Source organism: Lissotriton helveticus, chromosome 4_1 (genome assembly GCF_964261635.1).
Source record: "Lissotriton helveticus chromosome 4_1, aLisHel1.1, whole genome shotgun sequence".
Taxonomy (NCBI): domain Eukaryota; kingdom Metazoa; phylum Chordata; class Amphibia; order Caudata; family Salamandridae; genus Lissotriton; species Lissotriton helveticus.
This window is the reverse complement of record NC_136063.1, coordinates 58,091,972-58,097,971: the sequence shown is the minus strand read 5'-3', so window position 1 is coordinate 58,097,971 and position 6,000 is coordinate 58,091,972. Positions and strand designations below refer to the sequence as shown.

Genomic DNA, 6,000 nt, shown 5'->3' with positions numbered 1-6,000 from the left:
GAGCTGGCTCTATCAGGGGCCCATTGAAAGGATGGGGCACTATGCCAGAGCCCTCTTTGCCCATGCCTTAAAAAGTCTCTGCTTTCAGTGGATACTGGATTCCTTTGGACCCTTTTAATAATTCAAATGTCTTCTGCGGTGGCTGCTCAGTCAGGAGATGTGTGCCTTGGTGGACACGGTGACAGTAAATAGACAAAATCTCCAAATACATCTCAAACAATGGGAGTACTCTGGGATAAGAAGGTCCCATCAGATCATGCAGCAACTATCTGGCCACATAATTGTTACCTCAGATCCTAAGAGAATGTTGGTAAAGGACCCTCGATTAGAGGGTCTGAGGTAAGAAAGCAGAAATGGCAAAGAATCCCTGGCGGGAATCAGTACCTGGATTACAAAGTTGGTAACACAGAGAGAGACAGCCCAGTCACCCCAGATAAATAAACTCGTGCACCCAGGGAAACTTTCTTTGGGGGAACCTTAAAAACCCCCAAGAGAAAGTCTATACCTTCTGCCATGCTGAGATCAGTGTTTCTGATTCAGTGCAAATTCAATTATACCTTTTGACACAGTTTTCAACTAAGACGCCAGTCCAAGGTGCTTTAAAATGCCATGACAAATTATCTAAAATGCCCTTCAAAACTTTCTTTACATGACATCTAGTCTTATTGAGTATTACTGACCATTGTTTTCTGAAATGCCCCTGTTTTCCCACAAATGTACTATGGGAAAACCTGAAGTCCAATAGTAAAGTTGTTTGTAAGACTTTTCCAGTTAGAGCCCAACCAACTGAGAACTCTCGGCTACCGCCTTAAAAAGGGCACATCAAAAATCTATTAGTTTCACAGCTATATGTATGTATGTATATGCTATTTCTACATCTAAAACCTAGTGAAAAGACAAAGGAGTGATGCACATGATCAAAACCAGCATAAAGTCAACAAGTAACGGGAGGCGAAGCTGGGTTGTGGACAGCTAATGCATTGTGATGTATTGTTCTTTTAAGACATTTGTCATAAATTTTTCCCTAAACTGGAGATGGGACAGGGTGTTCTTGATGAATATTAGGATGTTGTTCCAGATCCTGGGTGCAAGGATGTAAAAGGCATCCTTCCTTGTTTTGTTTTACACTGCTTAGTCTACAGTTTGATTGGTTCCTGGCTGTGGGTGTGCTCAGAACCGCCCAAGATGGCGAGCTTATGTTATGTTATGTTAATATGAATTTATAAAGCGCATTATCACCCAGGGGTCTCTAAGGGCTATCAGCGGATGTCCAACACCAGTTGAGAAGGAAGTGACCTGCTCAGAGCGGCCCCCATGCCTCTTAGAAAAGCACAGTCTTCAAACTCTTCCAGAATGGAAGGAGATTTGTTTCCTTACGTAGTTTAACAGGAAGGCTGTTCCATGCCTGAGGGATTGTGGTCGAGAAAGCTCTACCACCCAAGGACGAGAGATTAAACCTGGGGCAGACCAGCTGACAAGCATCAGCCGACCGGAGAGTCCTGCACGGTGTATAGCTAGTCAGTCGGTCCTTAATGCAGCTGGAGACTAAGCCATGAATGGCCTTGTGCGTAATACTGAGGCTTTTAAATGTAGTTCTCCGTACGATCGGGAGCCAATGCAGGTCCTGCAGTAAGGGCGTGGCACGTGCATGTCTGTTTTTTTAAGATTAATCTGGCCGCGTCATTCATAACAACCTGTAGCCTGGCCAGAAGATTTTTTGGTAGACCATAAAATAAAGAGTTACCATAATCGAGACGCTGAAACTGCCAGTCTAAGGGTGGCAAAGGACAACAGTGGAGGCAGTTTCCGAAGCTGACGCATTAGACCAACAGTTGTTTCGACCACTGTTGACACCTGTTGTATCATGGATAGCAAGGCATCAATTTTGATACCAAGGCTTTTCACGGCTGCGTCAGATTCGGGAAAGGGCCCCAGTTCCGAAGGCCAGAACAGATCATTACAGGGGTTTGAGGCTGTGGTGACTGCTAAAACCTCCGTTTTATCAGGGTTTATTTTTAACGAATTGGCCGACATGCAGTTGATGGTGAACTTGAGAATATCTTGCATTCTCAGGTGAGCCCTAGGTGAATGATCAATCTGGATCTGAATTAGAGTGTTGTCGGTTATAAACCCTGCAATCCATCAGGTTCAGTGCTGCAATCAGTGGCTCCAGATAGGCATTGAAAAGCAGAGGCGATAAAGCTGAACGCTGAAGCACTCCGCATACCAGCCTGGCTGGGTGGGACACCAAATCTGCTAGTTGGACTCGCTGGGAGCGGTCCCTACGGAAGGATGTCAGCCAGGCCAGGGCCGTGCCCTGAATCCCTAGATCCCCAATCCGCGAAAGTAATTGCCAATGATTAACAGTATCAAACGCTGCGAATAGGTCCAGTAATACCAGAGCACACGGCACTTTTCTGTCAGCCCTAAGTCTCAATTCGTCCAGCACGGAAAGCATGACCAATTCCGTGTTGTGATGGTCTCTGAACCCAGCCTGATTGGACTTGAGAAGATGGTTAGACTCTAGGTGGCGGGTACGGGAGTGTAATACATGCTGTTCAACAATTTTTGCCAGAAAAGGTAGCTGGGAAATTGGCCTGAAATTCTTTAAATTCTGAGGATGGGCACCAGGTTTCTTTAAGAGCGCAATCACCTGGGCTTCCATAAAGTTGGAGGGAACAAGCCCTGTTTCCAAGGAGCGATTCAGGAGGGAGAGCACTTTGTCCTCAATACCCGGCCATGCCATCTTAACACCTTGAATGCTATGGGGATTTTTCCCCTGTGCTGGAAATCCATAAACATCGTTATTCATGACGAGCTGGGCTCGTCATCAGCGTAGCAGGAGGCTACTGCATGACGAGCCCAGCTCGTCATGAGCGTGGAAGGGGTTAAAGATTTTAGGGGGACATGGGTCAGCTGGAGAGCCTGATTTCACACATCCCACTAAGATGGACAGAAGCTCCTTGGTCAGGAAGGGCAAGGTGGACAATACAGTCATCAGCCTGGGGCAGGGGTAGGGGGGCTCAATTGAGCAGTGAAGGATCGGGGTGTGATGGATTTCTGTCATCAGATCCTTTATCTTACCCAGAAAAAAGGATTGAAAATCATGGCAGTCCTTTAGACTGAAGGTAGCTATTTGCACCCTAACCTTCCTTAACTCGTTTAGGATCTTTCTGAGGGTTAGCAGCCTGTGCTATAGCAGCCTCATAAAATGTGGCTTTCCGTAATTGGATGGCTTTTTTATATTCAGCAAACTTCAGTACATAGGCGGAGTGGGCACTGGGTTAATGGGATTTGCGCCAAGCTCTCTCACACTGACGAAGTGATTGTTTCAATTCCCTGAGTGTGGTGTTGAACCAAGGTGTCCCCTTACCCTTGTCTGCTAATCTGATCTTATGAGCCGGTGCCACAACCTCGAAGGCTTTCCTGAGTTTAGACAATAGGGCGGTGCTTTCAGACTCCAAAATATCCTTCCCGAGTGAATGGTTTTCTGCGTGCAATAAGATGGCTGTCAGGTCAGTCGTGCTGACCTACTTCCAACTGCGCAGTGTTTTCCATTCAGGCATGACATTGGTCCTTGAGGAGAGGGGATATTGGCCATCAATTAGATAATGGTCTGACCAGGAGCACGGAGAGATAACTATAGGACCAATCAGCGGGCAGGAAGAACAGACCAGATCTAGTGTGTGACCTTTCTCATGTGTAGACCCACCCACCATTTTGCTGAGTCCTACAGAGGTTAAAGCCTCTTCCAACTGCTTTGCCTGGCCGTCCTTTGGGGTTATTTCCCAGAGAAAATCTAAATCACAGAGAACCACCATTCCTTGGTAACAAGTACGGAGGACGTGAACTAATTCCAGGAAAGGCTCCATAAACCTAGTTAAAGTATGCGGTGGGCCGTAGACTAAGAGGAATACAGCACAGTCTGTAGGGGAGCAAAATTGGACTCCAAATACATCTGCGCCTTCAATACTTTCAGAGAATAGGGTTTCAGTCTTCAGTGCATGGTTAAAAAGGAAAGCTATGCCCCCCCTCATATTATTAGGTTGATTAAAATGAATAGCAGCAAAATTAGGGGGTATCGCCATACCAGATCTGGCATAGAAGACTCGATAAGCCACGTTTCTGTGACACATAGGAGGTCCAGGCTGTCTTCTTGAAGAAGCAAAAAAACCTCAAGGCAATGCCTCTGTAGTGAACGGGTATTTGGCAGTGCAAACCTGCACCCTTGATGGCTCACCTGCTTTAACGGTTTTACCGGTAGTGGGGCATTATTTAACTTCCTTGGGTTTACTTGTGATTTCGGCAGTCCCTCTCGCCAAGTTTTACTAGTAGTCTATCAGATGAGTGGACTTCATTCTTCAGGGAAAGCAGCCCCTGTTTAGTGTAGACAATAAGGGGGCCAGGGGTCGTGGCCCCTGGTCCCTGCCGGGGGTGGCCGGGCGCAGACGGGCTTGCCTTCGGCGCGTCCGCTGTGCGTCAGAGCCGGCATTCCCATAAAGTAGAGGGCGACAGGGGGAAGGCCCACCTTCGCCAATCCCAGAAGTGCATCACACTCTGGGGGGCCCCGGCTATTCGTCAGAGAGAACCCTCCACTCAAACAGCACAAGCCGTGGTGGACCAGGGCCAATGACCGCTGTGGTATGAAGCGCGAAGCGTGAGAAGGAGTCCTAGCCGGGGGTGAGTCAGGACAAATACTTTAAGAACAAATAACTGTGCAGTTTATTCCATTGAAACAATCTTAAAAACAAATGTGCAAGTCAGGCAATTTAAAAACGCTGTTAGCGATCAAGAGAGCTCTGAAACAGCTTAGCTAGCGCCTCACCAGAAAGTTGCCAGATAAGCAGGATGCTGGTTGTGAAGACTGTAAATTATGCAGCTGGTTTTGAAGATATTGTTGATTGGCATGGGGATCCAAGAAAGTTCCTTCATGATGGGGTAGATGTGATCATACTTCTTTTGGCCCTGGATGAGACGTGCTGACGTGTGAAGGATGCCCTAATAGCTTCAACATGTTGCACCCTGATGTATACACTTTTTCTTTACTTTTTTAATGTTTTGTATTCCTGTGCCTGTAATGTAAATTTAAAAAAAAGTTACAATTGTGTTAAATTGAGAAGTCAATGTTTCCTTTTGTTTTGCAGGATACAGAATAACCACTGGAACAGAGAATTCCAGAACAGCGACCTCGAAGGGTGAGCTAATAAAACCATAACTTGCATAATGTGTGACTTCTAAGAAAGGAATCACTGCTAGCCTTTCCTATGAGATGGATTTGCGCTGTGAAGATTGAGTTCAAGAGGAATTAAATCCAACTTTATTATGAAAGAGAAAACAATTAGATGGACTGAAAACAAATAGTCTAATTGTCAACATGATTAACTAATTTTCTCTTCTTCAAAAAGCTCCTATAAAACCTAGTTTTCATTCCTGATTTGACTGATTTGGCTAGTGGGTGGCTCTTCCCAATTTGCAAACATGTGACTTCTAAGGTGACATTTTACTTCTTAAAACACTACAGTCCCTTCACATTCAACTTGGTTAAGGGCAGCAGCACAAACATACTCTGCTTATTACTCCAAGCGTGTTTATTTTCTATATAGAGTCCTTACTTTAATCTTTCGTTAGATCACTGATTGAATGTTGACATGGGTGGTTTGATTTCATACAGTCTACTGTTGCCCTATTTCATTTTGTATGTTAAAGGCTCATTTTCCAAGGATACCAACCATTTGGAACGGCTGTTCTTTTTTTCTTTCCGCCTAGTGCACATGTTCAGTGTCCTTTTTAGAGGTTGAAAGATGCACATCTACTTGATGCCACTACATTGCCTGTAGGACGTTTCTCCTTGCTGAAAATAGACCACTCACAACAGAGCTACAGTATGATCCTGAGTGGTTAAGTTCTGTCGGTGTTTGCTGGTGCTTGGCACTAGCACTTATCGCTAAACACCAACACTTATTTAAGACAGCCTACCATATGGTGGCGCTGTATGCTTTA

General features: G+C 45.5%; 1 protein-coding gene across 1 annotated transcript in view; it reads left to right on the top strand.

Annotated features, from left to right (window-relative positions):
• The first annotated feature begins 4,535 nt into the window (after nucleotides 1-4,535).
• Nucleotides 4,536-6,000, top strand: part of LOC144827855 (uncharacterized) — a 237,089-nt gene continuing 235,624 nt past the window's right edge. Inside the window, exons 1-2 of the mRNA XM_078686020.1 lie at nucleotides 4,536-4,680; nucleotides 5,145-5,195. The gene's annotated coding sequence lies outside the window, so the exon portion shown is untranslated. The remainder of the gene's footprint in view (nucleotides 4,681-5,144; nucleotides 5,196-6,000) is intronic.